Consider the following 20,738-nt stretch of genomic DNA (forward strand, 5'->3'; position numbering starts at 1 on the left):
TTCCCCATGTGGTTTGGGATCCCAGAGAGCCCCTTGAAAGACCACATTTCTTGGAGATTATGCTAATGTACCAAGAGATGTCCCTAAGGCTTCATAATGTAACCTACTTTAATTTCTCCTTACTTTAGTGAAAATCCTCTCCCATAAATGTACATGATTAGAATCAGTCAAGTTTTTAAGGAGTAATTGCTCTCAAGATTCAGATTTGATAGGGGGAAGTTCAAAAGCCATCAGGGAACAGGATGGAGTCTGAGCAGGACTTTGTACCCTTCATCTCTTTGCATGGATGCAAATACTACCACAGAGCCACTACACTGCAAAAAAGTGCTGGGAATCTGATTGTTTGTTTTGTTGATGTATTTTATTTTATTTTGCAATTGTCAGATTCAGGGACCCACCCTGGAAGCTTTTCTAGGGGAACACAATAAAATTGCTGGCCCTATTATTGATGAGATGGGTTCTTGGGAGGGAGGTCAAAGACTTAGTGACTCCACATCAACACGGGCTCTGGAAACATGCAGGCAAAGTTGGGGTTTGCCTGATAGTCAAGACTGGCGACTGGGTGGGTGTCAGCATGGCATGGTGGAAACAGGTGCTGGCGCTCAGCTGGCTTCTTCTTTGTTTTGATTAATTGCTTTCTTTTTTGTTTTATGGAACTTGACGGCACTGGTGGTGGCTTTTCGTGGTTGACTACCCCTGTAGTACCTAATTACATAGGAGATTTTTAAAAAGCAACAATGAACACGTTTTCCAAATATGTTCTCAGTCTGCTCCCTCCCTCGGTAATTGGAGGCAGAGGGAAAAGAGGGCTGGGTGGTGTCCCCCAGAGACCTCCTGCCCATCAGCCCAGGCATGTTCCCATGGGGCCACTGAGGAACACAGGTGCTTGGATGCCCCATGGAATAGAGGGCTGAGGACATGCCCAGGGCCCTGAGGCCACACCCCGAGCACATGAAGCTCTCGCACCTGCTTTCTTACCTCTGCACGTGAGGGCTGAGGTACTGCTCAAGAACTAGGTAAGGAATTACACCTTTCAACTAAAGTTCAGTCAAAATAAAAATAAAAATATCAGGCAGCTTTTGGGGAGATCAAAGCCAGAGACTCAGTAAAAGCTTCTGATGCAGGCAATTCAGAGACTCCTGTCTTCTCTTTTGAATTAATAGAATAATTGTAAGAAAAATAACATTTTTATTTATTCGTTTGTTCAATCTGTGACTTGATCCTGTGCTAGGCACTGAGAGAGTCTACTGGCAAGAATCTGACTGGGCAGAAAATGGCATCAGGAGACTTGGACTGGAAGTCCTCATCTGGCCCACTGAAGACTGGAGTGAGATGGGGAGACAGTTCAGGGACTTCATGCCTGTGTATCCCAAGACTGTTTGTCTAGACATCAAATTGTTCCCAGCTCCCCTCTTAATGGAGACAGAGGAAAGAAAATACCTGTGGGCCATGGCTGACTCACATGGCAATTTCCTTCTGTTTGACTGACCACCCCATTTGCCCTCTCACTGTTTATAAGGGCCTGGTATTCTACCAGTTATAGACTTCAGGCCAGGTGGTGAAGGAAGTAAGTGTGAGGCATGATTCACAGGGACTCCTGAACTGGTGAAACTTTCCTATAAGAATGGAAGGACACCCAAGCACACACAGTAATGTACACTACACCCCCATATACAGATGAGTGCAAGGAGATTTAAACTCCGCCCCTTGAATTCCCTTTCTGGAGGACCACACTGAAGTTGTGAGTCATTTTACAACAGAAGGGTGACCTCGCCTTTGGGCTCATGTATTATCTTCAGCTGTTGACTCTGCTACTACAAGAGGCAATGCAGCCCTCCAACAGACGCCGATGACATAGTACTCCCCTTCTCAGTGTGGAACTCCCTTTATGTGAAAAGAAGTACTGTCTGCCTCCCTCCATTCCCTGATTTCCGCACAAGAGCAATCTTACCCAAAATCCCTTCATCCCGGGCCCTCTGTTCAACTTTATCTGCAGAGTGAGACAGTAGTTTCTGACCCCAGTTGCAAATCTGACTCAGCAAAACTTAAAAACATATATGCAAAAGGAAGGCCCCTTCCAAGATTCCCTGAATCATAATCATAGAAGTAAGGAGATGTAACTTTAATAAGCTTCCAAGATGATCCTGATACAACTGTGATCAGTGCTGCTTAAGATGTCACATGCATTTAAATCACTAGGGGACGTTGTCAACATGAAGATTCTGATCCAGTAGGTCTAGGGTGCCTGTGAGATGTAGCATTTCTAACAACCCCCTGGGGCAGCTTCTGGTCCCGGAGTAAATTTGAGGCAGCCAAGGTGTAGAGCTATGGTTCCCCATCCCAGCTACGTGTCAGAATCATCTGGGGAACTTAAAAAAATCCCTTTGCTCCAGCTGTACTACTAACTAAATCCTAGTTCTGGGGCTGGGACTCAGACATCAGTAATTTCTAAAGCTTCTCAGGTAATAATATTGTACAACTCTGGCCCCGGCGCAGTGGCTCACGCCTGTGATCCCAGCACTTTGGGAGGCCAAGGCAGGCGGATCACAAGGTCAGCAGTTTGAGACCAGCCTGGCCAACATGACGAAACCCCGTCTCCACTAAAAATACAAAAATTAGCCAGGCTTGGCAGTGGGCGCCTGTAATCCCAGCTACTCGGGAGGCTGAGGCAGGAGAATCGCTTGAACCCGGGAGGCGGAGGTTACAGTGAGCTGAGACCGTGCTCTAGCATGGGTGACAGAGCGAGGCTCTGTCTCAGAAAATAATAATAATAAAAATAAAATAATAAATAAATAAATAAATCATGCAGCTCTAGTTGAGAACCATTGTTTTGGGAGCTGTTTTACACCAGAGTGGGTCTGTGATTCAGCTGCTTAACTCCCAGCCCAACCACAGGCCTGCTACCTTCTCTCCAAAATCTATTTTCCAGGCAGCTGCACTGCATATGTTTTTCCAGACAGCTGGACAATACATATTATCATAGAAGAGCTCGTTGAAACACATCCCTTTCTAGAGATAACCAACAGCAATATTAGCAAGGTCTATACATCCACCCTATTCCCTTTGCACAGAAAATTAATTCTCACTTGTTGGTTAATGGTTTCTTGGCTTCTCTCTCTCTCTTTCCTGGAGCAATCTGCATGGTACATTTACAGAACCACATAGGTGTGGTACATGGACACACCACACGCATGAGACTAAACTCGCACTCACACAACCCGCTATCTTCCACTCTTTGTCATTTTATACTCCCTGGTCCTTCCCTAAGATAACTAAGGAATTAATATGATATTTCCCCACCTCTTCTACCTTCTTCAAGTCATCTGTATCTCTGAGCTGTCACACACTATGCAACATTGCTCAGAACGTCTTAACTCACCAGTCCTCACCAGAATATCCTAACTCACCCTGCGAAATGGCTGGTTCCTACTTGTCTTTCAGCTCTTTCTTTCTTGCCTTTGGACATCACCTTCCCAGGCACCACAATTCTCGACAACTCCTCTTTGCCCCATGGAAATGTCTACTATAATCCTTAGTTCATTGTGAAGTATTTATTGATTTCTGAATCTCTTTTCCCCACTAGACTGTGAGCTCCTTACTGGTGGGAGTGTCTTCCCGACCTCTCAATCTATACCACAATGCTACCTTCTGAGTACAATGCCCAGAACAGAGCAGCAGGTTGCATGACATTTTATTGAATGCATCAATGGTCTCTCTCCTCTTTCTTTTTTCTGCTTTCTCTATTAGATTGTATAAAATGTACAGAAACTGATCTGTTTTACCATGATTCTGACTGGCATATTTGCTCAAACCAGTCCACACCCCCACGAGAGTATAATTGGAATATCCAGTCCTTCCAAAACCCTGTCAATCATTCTGCTGTGTAAATAGGCACAGGTGATTGGTTCTAATCAAAGTCATTAGGGTGGTTCTGGAACAATCCTGCTGCCATATGTAGATAATTATGGCAGAAGTCTAAATTTTGGATGTTGGCCAATCTAAATAGCATTAGCATGAGGAATTTAAATAGAACAAAAGGAGAAGGATGGCACAGTATTTGGACATAAATAATAATAGCTAGAACTTATAGAGCATTTTCTATGTGCCAGGCACTCTTCTAAGTACTTTACATATATTAACTCGTTTATACAACATAACTGTCTTACGAGGTAGCCATTAGTATCTGAATTTTATAGGTGAGGAAACTAAGGTACAGAGAGGTTAGCTAACCTGGCCAACATATAGCTGGTAAGTGGTGGAGCCTCTGTTGGGACCAGGTAGATTGGTAGCTCCAGGTCTGTGTTCCCCATCCCTGTGGGGAACTGTGCTCTAGTCTGTGCTGCCCTAGTGAATGGGCTTCTTTCAAGAGACAGCATCATCAAATTTCTCAGACCTAACTCGACCCCTGGAAGCAGAAATGGACCATTAGGGTTCTCTATCTTATTGAAGTAGCTGTCCTCAAAGTTTAGTGTATTGTTGTTGTTGTTGTTTTCTTTCTCTTAAATACACACACATACAGACATACCCATTTCTCAGAAAGTAGACTTAGTGACTTTCAATAAAAACAAAGTAATTCTGAATGAGATCAATGCTGTTGTGTTCCTCGAGTTTTGCTTGCTTTTGGAGATAAGACTGGGGTGCTGGAATGAGGAGTTTGGCTGATGGTTTCTGAGTCTAAGACTCCTATTAATGAGATCACTGTTTGTCATTGTTTGACAGCCCCTTTTTTGGATCTACCAGAAACCTAAGGTCCCTCCTGTGCTCTCTGGGGATGTGGTCCAACCCCTTAGCTTTATGAGGAAAATTGGAGAGCTCCCTGTCTCACATTGGAAGACGTGCCTGTGAAATGCATCTGTCCTCATCACTGGAGTTTTCACCTTTTGTAAATAAGGTGGCTTCATTGGTGACCTCGCATTTGAAAAACCAAGAGTTGGAATCAATATTTTTGCATGGTCATTTCTTCCCTGACGCCAGCAAATGAATATGATCTGATGTGCCTGGACCAGATGAACACACTGCCTCTTCTCATCTCTGAAACCAGAGGGAAAAGCTGGGAGCTTGTGTCTTTAACGAAGTTCTCTACATTGTTAAAAGTAGAGCAGACTCTACTTCTTCGAAAAAAAGTTAGCAAGATAAGGACTTCACAATAGTTTCTGTATTCTCACTCCTCCTTATGCCACATGGGAAACCATTAGAATGTAATTTTTTTAAAAATAAAAGTAGTGTCAGTATCTCTAAAGCAGTGGTTCTCAAAGTGTGGCTCCCACACCAGCAGCATCAACATTCCCTAGAAACTTGTTAGAAGTACAAATTCTTGGGCTGTATCCCAGACTTACTGAATCAGAAGCTCTGGGAGTGGCGATCGGCAGTGTGTGTTTTAATATGCCCTCCAGGTGATTCTTACGTATGCCAAAGTTTGAGAACCGCTGTCATAAAGAATTAAGATGTTTAATCAAAACATGCTTCTTAATATGTGACCGCACCGAAATTGATGCAGAGAATACATCATTTAAGTATCTTGTCCTCAAGGGATATCTTAATTAATACTACCTAGAAATGTAGTTCTGTAGCAGGCATGAAGTGTCATCTGAATTGTAAGAAGCTAGACATAAACTGCTGGGATATTGAAGCCATCTGTTTATTACCAACCCCAGAAAAATGCCTCCGCAGTGTATTGACCGTCCTTTGCCCATTGATCAATGCAGGTGGGATGTGGTTGGAGGTTGATGATTAATTCAGGTGTTTCTTACTTGAAGAGCTCAGCTGTTCCCCTTGCTCACAGCTGCCTTATTGACGTGATGATATTAAAACTGTGAAAATTCTGAACGCTAATTCAACCAACTGACTTTAATCACCAGGGTGATAGGACACACCGAGATACTATAAAGACTGGAGCTTCGGTCAAATTCAAATGTTACTGCTTTTGACTGGGAACGTTGCAAGGCACACAGAGCAAATGGAACCGGCACAGTGTCATCTTTAAAATTAGTTACAAAGATCAAAACATGAAAAAACTGGAGTGATTTTTTTTCAAGCATAAAAATTTATCCTCTCTGAAATAATTAACTTGATAAAATTACTCACTAGACCCATGTATCATTGTGTCATTATAGCTGCAGTGTCTAAAATAACCTTAGCTTTTCTTTCTGAAGAAGCCAGTACAATTCCTAAAAGGTACATACCTAATTAGGTCAGATAGTAACTAACTTGCCTTCCCAATGTTGTTCTATAGAGAATACTAGTTATAATTATCTTTTCCCCACTTTCCCCCCAAAAATTGGGGTATGGATTCACATGCAAGATTAAGAATAAAATAGAAGGTCATCAAACTCAGAAGGAAGCACTATTCTAGCTCATGGGGCTCTTGTCTAGTGTTGTCTGTATTAGAAAATGACAGTGTCGGGCCAGAAGCAGTGGCTCACACCTGTAATCCCAGGCCAAGGCGGGTGGATCACGAGGTCAGGAGTTCGAGACCAACCTGGCCAATATGGTGAGACCCCCATCTCTAGTAAAAATACAAAAATTATCTGGGCATGGTGGTGCTTGCCTCTAGTCCCAGCTACTCAGGAAACTGAGACAGAAGAATTGGTTGAATCCGAGTGGCGGAGGTTGCAGTGAGCTGAGATCGTGCCATTGCACTCCAGCCTAGGGGACAGAGCAAGACTCCATCTCAAAAAAAAAAAAAAAAGAAAGAAAGAAAGAAAGAAAAGAAAATGACAGTGTCGTGTCTGTTGGAGAAAGTTAGGAGTTCTTGGGATATCATCTCAACCACATCCAGGTAATATCACAAAGGATCAGTGTTCCAGGGCAAGAACTTACCTGGATTAGTGTCACCACCAAAATTTACCTGGAGAGACCATTGGTATGGCCTAACATGTTGCTTCTGATACATGCATCTTTGGTCATTTTCCATTGCCTGAGTTCAGTGGCATGAGGATGACAGGTTTATATGGAGATGAAAATAAAATGGGAAGAGTCATAGGCTCACAGAATTATTTGTGTTAATGGAAGAGTTCAGGTCTCATCATTCTTTTCTGTTGGCAGTGGCCACAAGTTGTGAGTCCAGATGCCTCCCAGTCTTCCAGGAGTCTTAATAATTATCCCTGAATCTTAGATTGCTCTTGGAGCCAGCCCTGACTCCCTGGGTAAGGCTCAAGCTAGAAGTAATAATCAAGTTGGCTGTGACCTCATCTTTCCAGTATTAATGCCCTCAATCAACAACCCCTGGAGGAGGTTGGATGAGTTACCCAGTTCACTGAAGCAATAGCAATCCTTGAGCATCTATTTTGTGCCAGCAGGTCCTTCACCTGTGTTTTCTTTAATTCTCATAATAATTCTACAAAGTAGGTACTATGAACTTCTGGGTGCAGATGAGGAAAAGGAAGCTTGGAGAGATGAAGTGACTTACCCAAATATGCACAGCTATTAAGTGGCAGAACTAGTATTTGAATTCAGGTCCAATTAGAGTTAGGGTTAGGGTAACGTCGAACCCTAAAATCTAACTTCTTCCTTTGGCCCTTGTTATGAAATTGGATCACACTGATAAACTGCCCTGCAATAGCCTAGTTGGTGGATAATGTGGAAGTGTTGCCAGTGGACAGTGGATGCTAGCCAGTCTGCCCCCTTCATCCCTTAGTTCCAGGACGTCCCATGCATCCACTCCCCAATCTGGCTGGCTTGGTAGGTTCAGGACTTAGTAGGTTGTCAAAATGTGGGTCCCTGGACAGGCTGTGCCAATGTCACCTATGAACAAATTAGAAATGCATATTTTCCAGGACCACCCCAGGCCCACTGAATCAGAAAATCTGGGGTTGGGACCCAGAAAATGTGTCTTAACAGCTCATCCAGGTGGCTCTGTTGCATGAGTAAGAGCTCAGAAAACTGGTCTAGCCTGTTTCTTAGTATAGATGGAAACTGAAACAGAAACTCAATTCTATTTAGCCTCTCCTACTCTCGATCTCTCTCTCACTCACTTTCTGTTTCTCAGGTATTTTAGAAATTTAGGCTGGCTTTGAAGGCCCTCATATTTATTTTGTTGTTTTCCAAAATCACTTTTTGTTTGTTGTTTGTTTGTTTGAGATGGAGTCTCATTCTGTAGCCCAGGCTGGAGTGCAGTGGCGTGATCTCATCTCACTGCAACCTCCGCCTCCCAGGTTCAAGCGATTCTCCTGCCTCAGCCTCCTGAGTAGCTGGGACTACAGGCACCCGCCACCACGTCCAGCTAATTTTTGTATTTTTAGTAGAGATGGGTTTTCACCATGTTGGCCAGGCTGGTCTCAAACTCCTGACCTCAGGTGATTCGCCCTCCTCAGCCTCCCAAAGTGATGGGATTACAGGCATGAGCCACTGCACTAGGCCTCCAAAATCACTTCTGATTCACTGAGGATATCACAGACTGCCCATGGCTGGCATGGAGAACCTCTGCATCTTAGGGAGCATCATCTGTTTCCTTAACTTGCTGCTATGACCTTGCAGGTGATTAAGGTTTTCATCTGGGCAGCTGGAGTTTTATTGACCACACACATGCATTCAGGATTCTCTAATAGGTGTGTTCAAATGGGCCTTTTCCTTTTATTTTCCCTAATTCATAAACGCCTACCAATGTATGATTGTTTTTAGAAAAGGCAAAGTGTTTTTCTTTTAGTTTTCTTTTCCCCCAAGGATATTTGGAGAAGATAAGAAAAAGCTTGTCTCTGAAAATGTGAAGTGGTTGCTTACTAATGGCAAGCTGTAGTGTAAAAAATGAGCTTTGAAGATCTTGTGAACTGGGTTTAAATATCCTTTCCACTTTACTGGCTTTGAGTCCTTGGAAAAAATCATTTTAACTCTCTGAACTTTAATGTTTTCATCTTTAATATGAAGAAAATAATACCAACTAGGGCTGTTGTGAGAACTATATGGCAGTATAGTGAAAGTGAAGTACCTCACACACTGGCATATTGTAGTGTTAAATAAAACAAATAACTATTATTGTTGGGGAAAATGGCACAGTGTTATATACTCTGGAGTAAAGATATGGAAGCCACCAAATAAATGTGGCATAGGTCCCTCAAGGACCACATTTATTTCTTGGTAAGAAATATAAATATGATTTTCATGTTAAAAATAACCAAGATTCTGTTTACTCTCCTACATTTTTGCATTCTTGAAATGAAGCATGATTTCGAAGAACACTTAGATTTCTATGAACTTGGTTGGTGGTTTGCATTCCGTGCATTCCGTGCATTCCACCATCCCCACCAACCCCTGGACCCAGGTGTGGCCTCTCTTTCCTTTACATGCAGGCAGGCTTCCAAGGAACAATCTAGGAAGCACTGGAAAGTAGGGATGTGACCAGGGCATGCACGCAACAAGTAGGCAGATTATGGCTTAAGTAGAAGTCACTGTCTAACATTAGTGAAGGAGCTGCCTTGTAATGAGGATCCTGTCACAAGATGCCATCAAGGAGTTTACTGAGGGGAAAGCAGGACTTGGCTACTTCTCACACACTTCTCAACTGTAAGAGCCCATAGGCTGTGATTCCTACCCACGTGGCTTTCTCCACACACAGGTCTGCAGTTGGGCACTCAGGAATAAGTGAATGCATGCACTTGGATTCCATAAATCCCAGGACACTATCTCCTTCCAACATGTCATTCTGTAATTGCCATCACAGATCACCCTAACTCCAGTCAGACTTTCGATGATACCTCATTTCATGTCAGGGTAGTGTTGAGCTGCAAGTAACAGAAAACCAGGTATAAACTAACAGAGTTTATCTGCCCTATAGAATAGGATGTCTATGTTCGCCCTCATAGTTGCTTGATGGCTGGGAAACTCCAGTTGTGACATTCAAGCTCAGAGGCCATTGCCCAGACATTCAAGGAAGAGCCAGAACAAAGGGAGGGCAATACCACCAGACACTGGCTTTGGTTTCTCTGTCCCTTCTTTACTGCTGTGTACAAACCGTCCCAGAACTGGGGCATGCAACGACCACCATCTACATGGGGAGGCAATCTGGCTGGCTCAGCTGGCCGGTTTTTCTCTCATGTGGCTGTGCTTGGTTCTTGGAGGTTGGCAGACTGGATCAGCCTCTGTGAATGGGACACTAGGGCCACGTGCCTCTCATCATCCCACAGGCTCACTTGGGCTTGTTCTGGCCAGCAGCCCAGCCGTGTTTCCGAGGGAGGGCGGAGGCATGTTCCGCTTCTTGAGTCTCAGCCTCAGAACTGGAACATCGCATTGCCTTCTTCTATTGGCCAAAGACAGACACATAGCCAGCTCAGCTTTTAAGAGGTGGAAAAATAGACCCCATCTCCGATGGGAGGCGCTACACAGTCACAGTGCAAAGAGATATGCACCCAGGAAGGGCTGAAGATGGAGGTCATCCATCTACCAGGGACTTATTAGCCAAAACTAAAACTGGGAGGTTGAGGGCTTTTTTTCTTTCCCTTTCTCTTCCTTCCTTCCTTTCTACCTTTTCCTCTTCTCTCTCCTTCTCCTCCTCCAGTTCCTCTTCCTCCCTTCTTCTTCCTCTTCTCCCCTTCCTCCTCCTCCCCTCCCATTGCTCCTCCTTTCCCTCCTCTCCTCCTTCTCCTCCTGCTCCTGCTTCTTTTCTTCTGAAATCTTTACCAGACCCTAAAATAAAGATGGGCCAGGGGAAAAAATGCTGCAAAAGAGTATTGGGACACACCAGTTTGCAATATCTCATTCTTGACTTTGCTAGGAAAGTTCTTGGATGGATATCCCTACCAGACTCTCAAAACCTCAGCCCTGCTTCACTCTTATTGGCATACCCTGGGAGGCATTCATCTTGACCCAGGCAGCCCTCAGAATGCCACTGGGTTCCTGTTGAGGCATTAAAGGAGCTTAAATGATACAGAAACTATGCTTCTATTCTTTCCCTGCCCCTCCCTTCCATTGAAATGTCAGTCACTGCAAAACCTTGCAAAGTACACGTGAGTACAAAGTGGCTGCTTTGCCTCCCTGTAGTTTTTATAGCTGTCCTCAGAAACACACTCTTTGTGATAAGGTATGAAAGGAGACCTTCAAAAACCCACATATAATACTACTATCCCTTAGGATTTTTACTTGAAAGCAAAATGATTTATAAATGACATGTAGGCAAATATCAGTCTGGATGCAGAAACTTGCTGGCCACACTGGTATTTCAGTGACTATATATATTCTGAGGCTAAAGAAGGTTATTATTCACAAAAGAAAAAAACAGGCTGGGTACTGTGGCTCAAACCCGTAATCGCAGCACTTTGGGAGGCCAAGGTGGGTGGATCATGAGGTCAGGAGTTCGAGACCAGCCTGGCCAAGATGGTGAAAGACCGTCTCTACTGAAATACAAAAATTAGCCAGGCATGGTGGCGCATGCCTGTAATCCCAGCTACTTGGGAGGCTGAGGCAGGAGAATCACTTGAACCCGGGAGGCAAAGGTTGTGGTGAGCCAAGATCGTGCCATTACACTCCAGCCTGGGTGACAAGAGCGAAACTCTGTCTAATAAAAGAAAAAAGAAAAAAAAATGAATAAACTCATGACCCAAAGTTCAAAAAATAATAGGGAGCATTTATTCAGCATTATTATGTGTTCTGGTGGTATACTAAGTATTTTTATATGATCTAATTTCATCCTCAAACAGTCCAATGAAGTAGGAAATATCCCCATTTTATATCTGATAAAACAGAGGCACAGATAGTTGAAGTTAGGAGTCTTCATCTGGAGAATCAGGACTCAAATTCACCTCCATTTGACTTCAAGCCCTTGCTTCTGACCATTAGAACATACCACATTCTATTTATTTATAATCCATGGTGCAAAAGTAATTATAAATGAAGCTAAAATATAATTTATGCTTCATAAGTATCAGCTGACAGTCTTGACTCACTGGGCTTGTGTCCCTGTGTGAAAGCCAAAATAATTAAAACTCAAATGAATTTACAATTACTCCTAAGCTCTAATGACCACAGTGTTGTTTAATGAAGTAGAATACATTACTTAAGCCAGACCATTATTGATAATTTTAAAAGGTGTAAACAAGATCTTTATTAATGAAGTTGTTCATTCACTATGCCACGTATGTCTATTAAACTACATTGATAGGTCTAGGCTTTGCTGTGAATTTTGCTGTTTTTCCTTATTGTTTTGTTGTTGCTGTTGTTATTTTTTTGCTATAGGATTTTGGTATTATCTAACAAGTTAGTGTTTCCCAAACTGTATTTCCTAGGAGATGGCCTCTGTTATGTTTGCCTTAGTGAGTTTGAGCTGCTAGAGCAAAATACCGTAGATTTGATGGTTTAAACAACAGTCATTAATTTATCACAGTTTTGGAAGCTAAAAGTCCAGGATCAAGGTGATAGATCCATTGTCTGGTGAGGGATTGCTTCTTGGTTTACAGATGGGCTTCGTCTCCTTATATCCTCACGCGGCACAGAGAGAAAGAAAGGGAGATATTATTTCTCTCATGTTTCTTCTTATAAGATGGCTAATTCCATTTAGGGGGCGCTCTACCTTCATGACTTGATTATCTCTCAAAGGCCCCGCCTCCAGATACCATCACATTGGCTGTTTAGGCTTCAACATAGGAATTTGAGAGGTGGGGATCCAGGCATTGAGTTCATAGTACTGCGCATAGATGTCCCATGAACAAAAAGGGTCCCAGAGCCAAGTAAATGTATATAATGTAATATTCATTAGCATTTAAAGTATATTTGTTTGTTTACTGCAAGGCATACTAGAGCCTTTTACCATTGTAATCTGCATGGTGGATCTCCAAGACAGCAGTATTATTTGCATTGTTGGCCACACTCACTTGAGATGATGTAAAATGCAGAACTATTTGGTGGCTGGTCCATCTTTTTTTTTTTTTTTTTTTTGTATTTTTTGTAGAGGTGAGGTTTTGTCATATTGCCCAGGCTGGTCTAGAACTCCTGGGCAATATGACAAAACCTCACCTCTACAAAAAATCGCAAAGTCGTTGGTCGAAATTCACAAATGTCTGCAGAACTGTATGGATCTTGAAATCCACTTATGAATATAATAATGTGTAATGCATTTTAAAATTATTCTCAGCCTTCTAAAAATGATTGTCATTTTGAATGAAAATTACTTGGATTTTAAAGATTTAGGACTTCCTGTATTTAGTGAAAAATAAATAAAACGTAATTTATGCATTGGCTTTTAAACACCAAAGAACATTCATTATATTCTTTATGTATCTTGATTATGTCAAAAAATACAACATATCCTTACTTGAATATTACTTCAGACTTCTGGTCTGAAGTCAGATTCAAGAAAGACATAGTAAAACTGAACTGGGGGGAGAAAACTAACATTTTGGGAGTGTTTACCTCATGTAAGTCATTTTTATGTCTGACTTAACCCTTTCACAACCCTTTAAGGTAAGTATTCACTTTGCAAACACAAAATCTGAATCCCAGAGAAATCAAAACCAAGTTTACACAGATAATAAAGTGAGATTCAGGATTTGAACCCAAAACCATCTGACTCGAAAGCTCATACTCTATTTAATTTTAAAAAACAAACAAAACAATTAAAATAAAATGATATGAAATCTGCCATTTGAAAACGGATATGATTGGCAAACTGACAACAACAACAATTATATTACTTCCATGAGACAGAAAATGCTAAAAGGAGATACAGTTTATTCTATATGAAACCATGAGTGGTGACTGAGAAACTAGTCTATTCGCCAGAGTCGAAAATGAAGGAATATAAGTTTGACTAGGGTTTTTTTTTCAGAAAGATCAAATTATTAATGAACAAAACAGGTCATTATTAACCAAATTCCCACCAAGAGATGGTTGATTCCGAAAACAGAAGTAGGTTGAAGAAGTATATGGATCCATTACTGGGTAATTTATGTTTCAAATTTTTGATTCAAGATTACGTAACACGCCATCCTCACTGGCAGTGCACTCTTTATTGCCACCTGATAACCAGCTAGACAGTGTTTTGTGTGGGGAGCACGGAGCCTCACCCTGGGGTTCTCACAATCACAGCGGACATTCTCCAGGACAGCGCTGGCCTTTTGGAGACCGGGAACAATTTAGAGATGCAATCTTTACTCGGACCAGGATTTGGCTAAGATGCAGCCTTCTGACGCAGGCTTCTTCTCCTGAAAACAGCTGTGCTTTACCACATACAAAACAAACATAGAAGGCTGCTTTGGACCATCTTCTCAGCAGAGCCATTGCTGGTAGTTTGGTTGTGGTAGGAATGGAGCTTCCGGAATTTGAGCTAGCATTGGAGCCTTATCAAAGCAAAGTGATTAACCAATCAGAGGTCAGATGTATGTGTCCAGTTGAATGAATTCAGTCCCCATTGTTATCAGAGGAGAGATCTAGGAAAATGCTTAGTCTATTTTAAAGGGACGTTAGTAAGGAGATGTACTCAAGGTACTTGGTCAGTTTTTTAAAAGAAGGTAAAAATACTACTCGTAGTACTTGGTCAGTTAGAAAATAGTAAGAAGAAACACACATTAGTGCATCTTGAGAGCAGAGGTACATGTGAAATACAGCTCACCTGTGTTCTTCCCTAACCCTCAAACTTCACAACAAATGCCTTCCAAATTTTGGAAGCTGAACAGAATATGTCAAAAGTAGCACCAAAAAATGTGAAAAGTAAGTAATGGTTCTTTATGCTCTGTGAGGTTTTTAAAAAAATTGTTATGATGGAGAATTTTTTTTAAAAAAATCTTGGTGTCCAAGTTTTGATGGTCTATCATTTGTCCCATCTCTACTTGGCTGGAGCTGTGCTGTCTCCACTTCATACAGGGTAAGACATGTTATCATGGTGAATATTTGATCAGTATCCTCCTTTTTCACTCCATTTCATTGTCATGAGAGATTTCTTTGTTACATTTCTTCCCGCTTACCTTCTTAATCATCTCTCCTTACTCTTTTGTTATTTTTTTCCTTCTGTTTTCATTCTGCACCCTGCCCCTCAGCAGCACTTGGCTTGATTCCTAGCTTCACCACTTAATTGCTATGTGATGCTTGGCAACCCTCTTAACTAACACCTTGGAGACTATTTTCTCATACATAAAAGGGAAACAGAAACTGTCCACCACACTTTGCAAATGGTAAAGTGCTATCTAAATATAAGTTCGGTATCAGGACTCTCATTGCCCTATCCGCACCTTCCCTGCATTGGCATAAGCATATCCCTGGATGAGACTGTCCGTCATTTTCTTTGTTGAAAAGGCTGATGCGAAAGGAATCACCTTTCCCTGCCTACTGCTCACCTGCCTACTGCTGCCATCACATTGTTGTGTTTATAATGAATTTGTTATTTTCTTTCTTAGTTACTTGGGTCTCGCATGGTCAGTGGAGATCATTTTATTTACACTCCATTTCCATCTGCTCACCAGTTTGTACTAATTGAGGTGCTGCTTGTCTCTCCATTCCTCCCCTTACTTGGCACTGAGAAACTAATCTAGTCTGTTCCTTCCACTGGAAGATGAGAGGCTTCCAGGAATGTTAAGAATGTGTGATTAAGTCACTAGGTTTAACAAGAAGAAAGGGCAGGAGAGATAGGCACTGAGAAGGGAAAAGTTTTAGGACAATTTGGAGGGTGTTGGGGTAATTAGAAAAAATTATTCAATGTTATAAATTCACTTAAGAGATGTGGTTAAATTTCTGCTGTAGTTAGATTACCTTGAATGAACCGTTAGGAGTTTAGGGTGGCAGTGGAAATGCTTTCGTGTGGCTCTTAAAAACACCACGCAAAGATTTCTTGAATTATTTAAAGATAGCCAAGGAATGTCTTATTTCTATGCCAAAACCACCTGTAAAAATAGGTACCCAAAAAAAGGTAACCTATACATTTAATCAGATAAAAGCATTCCTTTGTAGGGAGGGGGTACAGAATAATAGAAGTGACACTGGACTAGAATTGGGAAGATCATCCTTTGCATTCCATTTCCGCCACCTTTTCCCTGGATGGCCTATGATTGTAATAACAGTCATACAGTGCTCTTCAAATTAGAATGCAGTTTTGTGTTCATTATCTCATATGAACCCAGCCATGGTTCCAAAGGTGAAATAGAAAAAGTACAAGGGGCCAGGCGTGGTGGCTCACGCCTGTAATCCCAGCACTTTGGGAGGCTGAAGCAAGTGGATGGGCTGAGGTCAGGAGTTCAAGACCAGCCTGGCTAACAGGGTGAAACCTTGTCTCTACTAAAAATACAAAAATTAGCTGGGTGTGGTGGTGGGCACCTGTGATCCCAGCTACTCGGGAGGCTGAGGGAGGAGAATGGCTTGAACCCAGAAGACGGAGTTTGCAGTGAGCCAAGATCACGCCACCGCACTCCAGCCTGGGTGACAGAGCGAGACGCCATCTCAAAACAAACAAACAAACACAAAGTACAAGGAGTTCATCAGGGCATAAGCCCTGCCCCCACTGGACTGGTTGTGTAACATTAAGGAGGCCACCAATCCCTGTGATCTTCATTTGCCCCCATTCATCTAAAACATTGAATAAAGCATTCTCACATGGTTTTGTGGAGGATGAAATAAGACCATGCCTATAAAAGTACTTTTCATTCTCCAAAGAGTCGCACACCAGTTTGTAGGATTTTATGAACGCAGGAGAAATTTTAGATCTTCCAATGGTAGGGTTTTTTGTTCCTGCAAGAGAAACTAACTCTAAGTTAAGCAGCAGAGATGCATATTGGAATGATACTACATAGGTCTCAGGCTCCATAGCAATACTGAAATTCCACGTTCAAAAAAGATGCAGGCATTAATAGAAGGAAGGGAGTCAGAACTGAATCTGTAACATGCCATAGGAAGGGTAAGGTTGGGCACTGCTCTTCCAATAGCTGGCCCTATTGTCACCACCCCTGGTCCCAAGAGGAGATGACACTGCCACCATCCAAATGAATTCCAAATGATCGCTTGCCTTATAGCAACATTGGCTCTAGATTCAAAGTCCTGGGGGGGAAACCAGTCACTTGGCTAAGATTAGATTACCTGCCTGCACTCTGGTTACCAGGATGCTGACAGAGGGTATGTTTGACCCTTCCCAGCTTCTGTAGCAGGAGGTAGGATTCTGTCTCTTACCTTTCTTGGGGCTTCTCCTCACAGGAAAAGAAAGGGTTCTCAGATATCCATGTCAGGACTGTATGGGTTAAATGGCCTATTCAAGAGACCTAGATTATTGCTTGTGGGACTGAAGCCCATTTCTCCTCATCCCACTCTCCTAGATCTTTCACCATTTTATGTGCCTTCATTTCAATTTGTTCAGTCTTGTAGTAGGTACTGAATCTCTCCTGTATACCCTGTACTATGATGGCGCTCCTCTACCTCTCATATTCTGAGATTTTATTATTAAATGTTTCCATATAACATTTTCAGGTGATAAAGCACTGTGTTAAGAACATTGTTTTTACAATGAAATTTTAGAGAGCCTTAAATTTAAAACGAAGATTACTATCAGAGGAATCCTGCAGATTCAGCAGAGGCATGGCTGAGAAGATAATTTGTTCAACAAAAAGAAAGAGGAAATAACAGCACCAGGGGGATTTCTTGGGCCCCATCAATGTCTACTGTTAACGTTTATTATGTAAACCAAAGAAAGGGTTGTACAGTTCAAGGACTTACAGCTCATACCGTGAATCTAGAGGCTGGCTCCCTACAGCACTGCCTAGGTCTTGTACTCCAAGCCATTACCATTCACTGTCTCCATTTTACCCATATCCAGCACCAAGACATGACACAGCCACGAGGTAGAAAGTGTGGAAGCTTTGAGAGTCTGTTCAAGGCTGACATCCATGTAAAATAAAAATGGAATGAACATACTTTTCCCTCAGAGGCCTTCTGTCTTCCCTCAGTTGCTGCCTGATTAAAAACAGAGAGGAGTTACAGGTTCCAGTAAGATAGCAAATCCTAGCCTGAGTTTCTTTGCAAATGGAGCATGAGGCAGATTGTTAGGTGTTAAGAGTAGATCGGGGAGTACGACTCCAGAAAAGCCAGAGTGTAGAAAAAAATAGGGGTGAATCAGGCAAGGCAGGGGAGCAAACGGAAAGGGTTATCTCACAGCTTTTGTAATAAGCACAATTGGTTGCTCAGTTTCTCAGGATGTTTTGAAAGAGGCTGCCTGAAACCACTGCATCTTTGAGAAGTCTATCTTAGGGGAGGAGAGCAGAAGAATTATTATGCCAGTTCTTGTCTCCCTTTGACCAAATTTATTCTGTGTGACATCAACTCTCTTGACTTTTGGGTTTACCTCCTAGCCTCTCTGGCAGCCACCTGGGAAGCCAGATCCCAGGATAGTAAGGCTAGCACCTGTGATATATGCCACTCTCTCAGGCTGAGCATGTGATGAAAGCAAGCAGTGGCATTCTCCATCTCTCCATCTGCAGCCTGACCGGGCTGGTGGGGCAAGGAACTGCATGTGTCAAGAGAGCCCCACAGTTGTGACATGCCTCTGGAGCAACAAAAATGAGAGGCAAGAGGGATGCACAGGGAGGTACAAGACCATACCTGTGAGTGACTTGAGGGACCTAGACAAGCCACTACCAAACCCAGTCAGCTAAGCCAGTGGAACACCAGGAAGGAGGGTGCAGAGCTCAACCAAGATTGAGACATTCCCCCTGTACCTACAAGAGTACATCCAGGCCGGGTGCGGTGGCTCACGCCTGTAATCCCAGCACTTTGGGAGGCCAAGGCGGGCAGATCATTTGAGGTCAGAAGTTCGAGACTAGCCTGGCCAACAAGGTGAAACTTATGGTAGTGTATCTCTACTAAAAAATACAAAAATTAGCAGGGTGTGGTGGTGCACACCTGTAGTCCCAGCTACTCAAGAGGCTAAGATACAGAGAATTGATGGAACCTGTGAGGCAGAGGTTGCAGTGATCCAAGATCCCACCACTGCACTCCAGCCTGGGTAACAGAGTAAGACTCTGTCTCAAAAAAAAAAAAAAGAAAAAAAAGTACATCCAGGCCAGGAGATCTTCACAGACTTCACAGAGACTTGGCAGTAGCCTCAACAGAAAAACATGGCCAAGGGAATCCAGGAAGGAGCATGAGCTGGGTTAGATACACCAAGATAGCTTGAAATCCCTTAACCTATGCATACCAAAAATTGCTGGGTAGGTTAAAATGCATGGCTACAGTCACAAGAAAGAAGGGAAAATTCCTAGATTCCAGGGGAAAAAAAAAAAAAAAAAACCAGAGGGAATTAAAACCAGACCAGTAAATGTCTGCATGGGTTTTGTAGCTATAAAAGGAGTGAGTGCTTTTGATGCCAATAACGTCCAGTGTTAGATTTTATCTCCCATGTAGAGAAAAGACACAAAATTCTGGACCTGAGCAAAGTGGGAAGCATAAAACAAGAACCCTCAAAGGATTGCGTTTCTACATAACATATGTGTGTGTGTGTGTGTGTGTATATATATATATATGCCTATCAGAGCAAGGCAGTGACAAGTAAGAGCTCTTGCTAACTGCATCTGTTTGGGGAATTTTTTTTTTCCTAGAAATCAAACCAAGCGCTGCATTTCTTAAAGGTCTAAAGTCTGATTTTTATACTGTCAGGGAACCTTCAAGGTCAAAGTGAAAGTATATCATAAAAGAAATAATAAAAAATTGATTATCTGACAGTGATATTCCCAGGGTGCTCGGTAGACAAAAGCAGAAACATACTAGAAAGGCAAGCCACAGACTCTCTGAAAGAAAAAAGAACATTCCACAAAAGATCAGTTCACCACACAGCCACTGAAACTACAAAATAATTAAGACTTCTAGCACTTGAACAGAAGAATCTAAAAAGGAATATAAAAAGTGTATTTAAAATTGTTGAATTGTAATTCAATAAAAATGTAAAGAAAGGGATTCAAGCTATTAATAAAAAAAAAAGATCCTGTTTAAAAAAACAGGTAACTTTGAAAAAGAACCAAATATAACATCTAGATATGGGAAAAGTAGTAAATAAAATTAAAAACCCAAAGGTTAGATTAAGTAATGGATTAAACACTCCTGGAGAAAGAATTAGTAGGTCGGAAAATAAATGTGAGGAAATTAGACTGCAAAGTAGCAAGCAAGTATAAAAGAAAAGATTAGGCTAAATAGAAGAATGTATAGATCCCACATATATCTGATAAGAGCACATATACACTATGGAATACTATGCAGCCATAAAAAAGGATGAGTTTTTGTCCTTTGTAGGGACATGGATGCAGCTGGAAACCATCATTCTCAGCAAACTATCGCAAGAACAGAAAACCAAACACCGCATGTTCTCACTCATAGGTGGGAACTGAACAATGAGATCACTTGGACTTGGGAAGGGGAACATCACACACCGGGGCCTATCATGGGGACGGGGGAGGGGGGAGGAATTGCACTGGGAGTTATACCTGATGTAAATGATGAGTTGATGGGTGCTGACGAGTTGATGGGTGCAGCACACAAATATGGCACAAGTATACATATGTAACAAACCTGCACGTTATGCACATGTACCCTAGAACTTAAAGTATAATAAAAAAAAAAAAAGAGTTTCGGAATGAAAGGACACAGAATATGGAAGAAACGGTCTTTAAATAGATCATGGTAAAGTACTTTTCAACATTGATGAATGACCATGGAGGAAGTGAAATAATCAAAATCCAACGTCACATGTAACATTTTAAAGCAGATAGAAATTAATGTTAGGCTTCTTACATAGAAATAAATTCAGACTGGCAGTTGACTTCTCAGCATACACAATAGTGCCAAATGATGTG

The 20,738-nt window shown here is 42.1% G+C and overlaps 1 protein-coding gene and 1 long non-coding RNA gene across 7 annotated transcripts in view; one reads left to right on the top strand and one right to left on the bottom strand.

Annotated features, from left to right (window-relative positions):
• LOC105473556 (shisa family member 6) overlaps nucleotides 1–20,738 on the top strand; it is a 333,829-nt gene that overhangs the window by 174,468 nt on the left and 138,623 nt on the right. The gene's annotated exons all lie outside the window — the stretch shown is intronic.
• Nucleotides 105–8,056, bottom strand: LOC139359441 (uncharacterized). 2 transcript variants are annotated; one of them, XR_011615382.1, is made up of 3 exons: nucleotides 6,848–8,056; nucleotides 4,231–4,405; nucleotides 105–705 (listed from the first exon to the last, which is right to left on the bottom strand). It is a non-coding gene; the product is annotated as an uncharacterized lncRNA (long non-coding RNA). The 2 variants fall into 2 exon arrangements; XR_011615381.1 differs by having other exon boundaries at nucleotides 4,231–5,031; nucleotides 6,820–8,056.

The sequence above is a fragment of the Macaca nemestrina genome, chromosome 17 (assembly GCF_043159975.1).
Source record: "Macaca nemestrina isolate mMacNem1 chromosome 17, mMacNem.hap1, whole genome shotgun sequence".
NCBI lineage: Eukaryota > Metazoa > Chordata > Mammalia > Primates > Cercopithecidae > Macaca > Macaca nemestrina.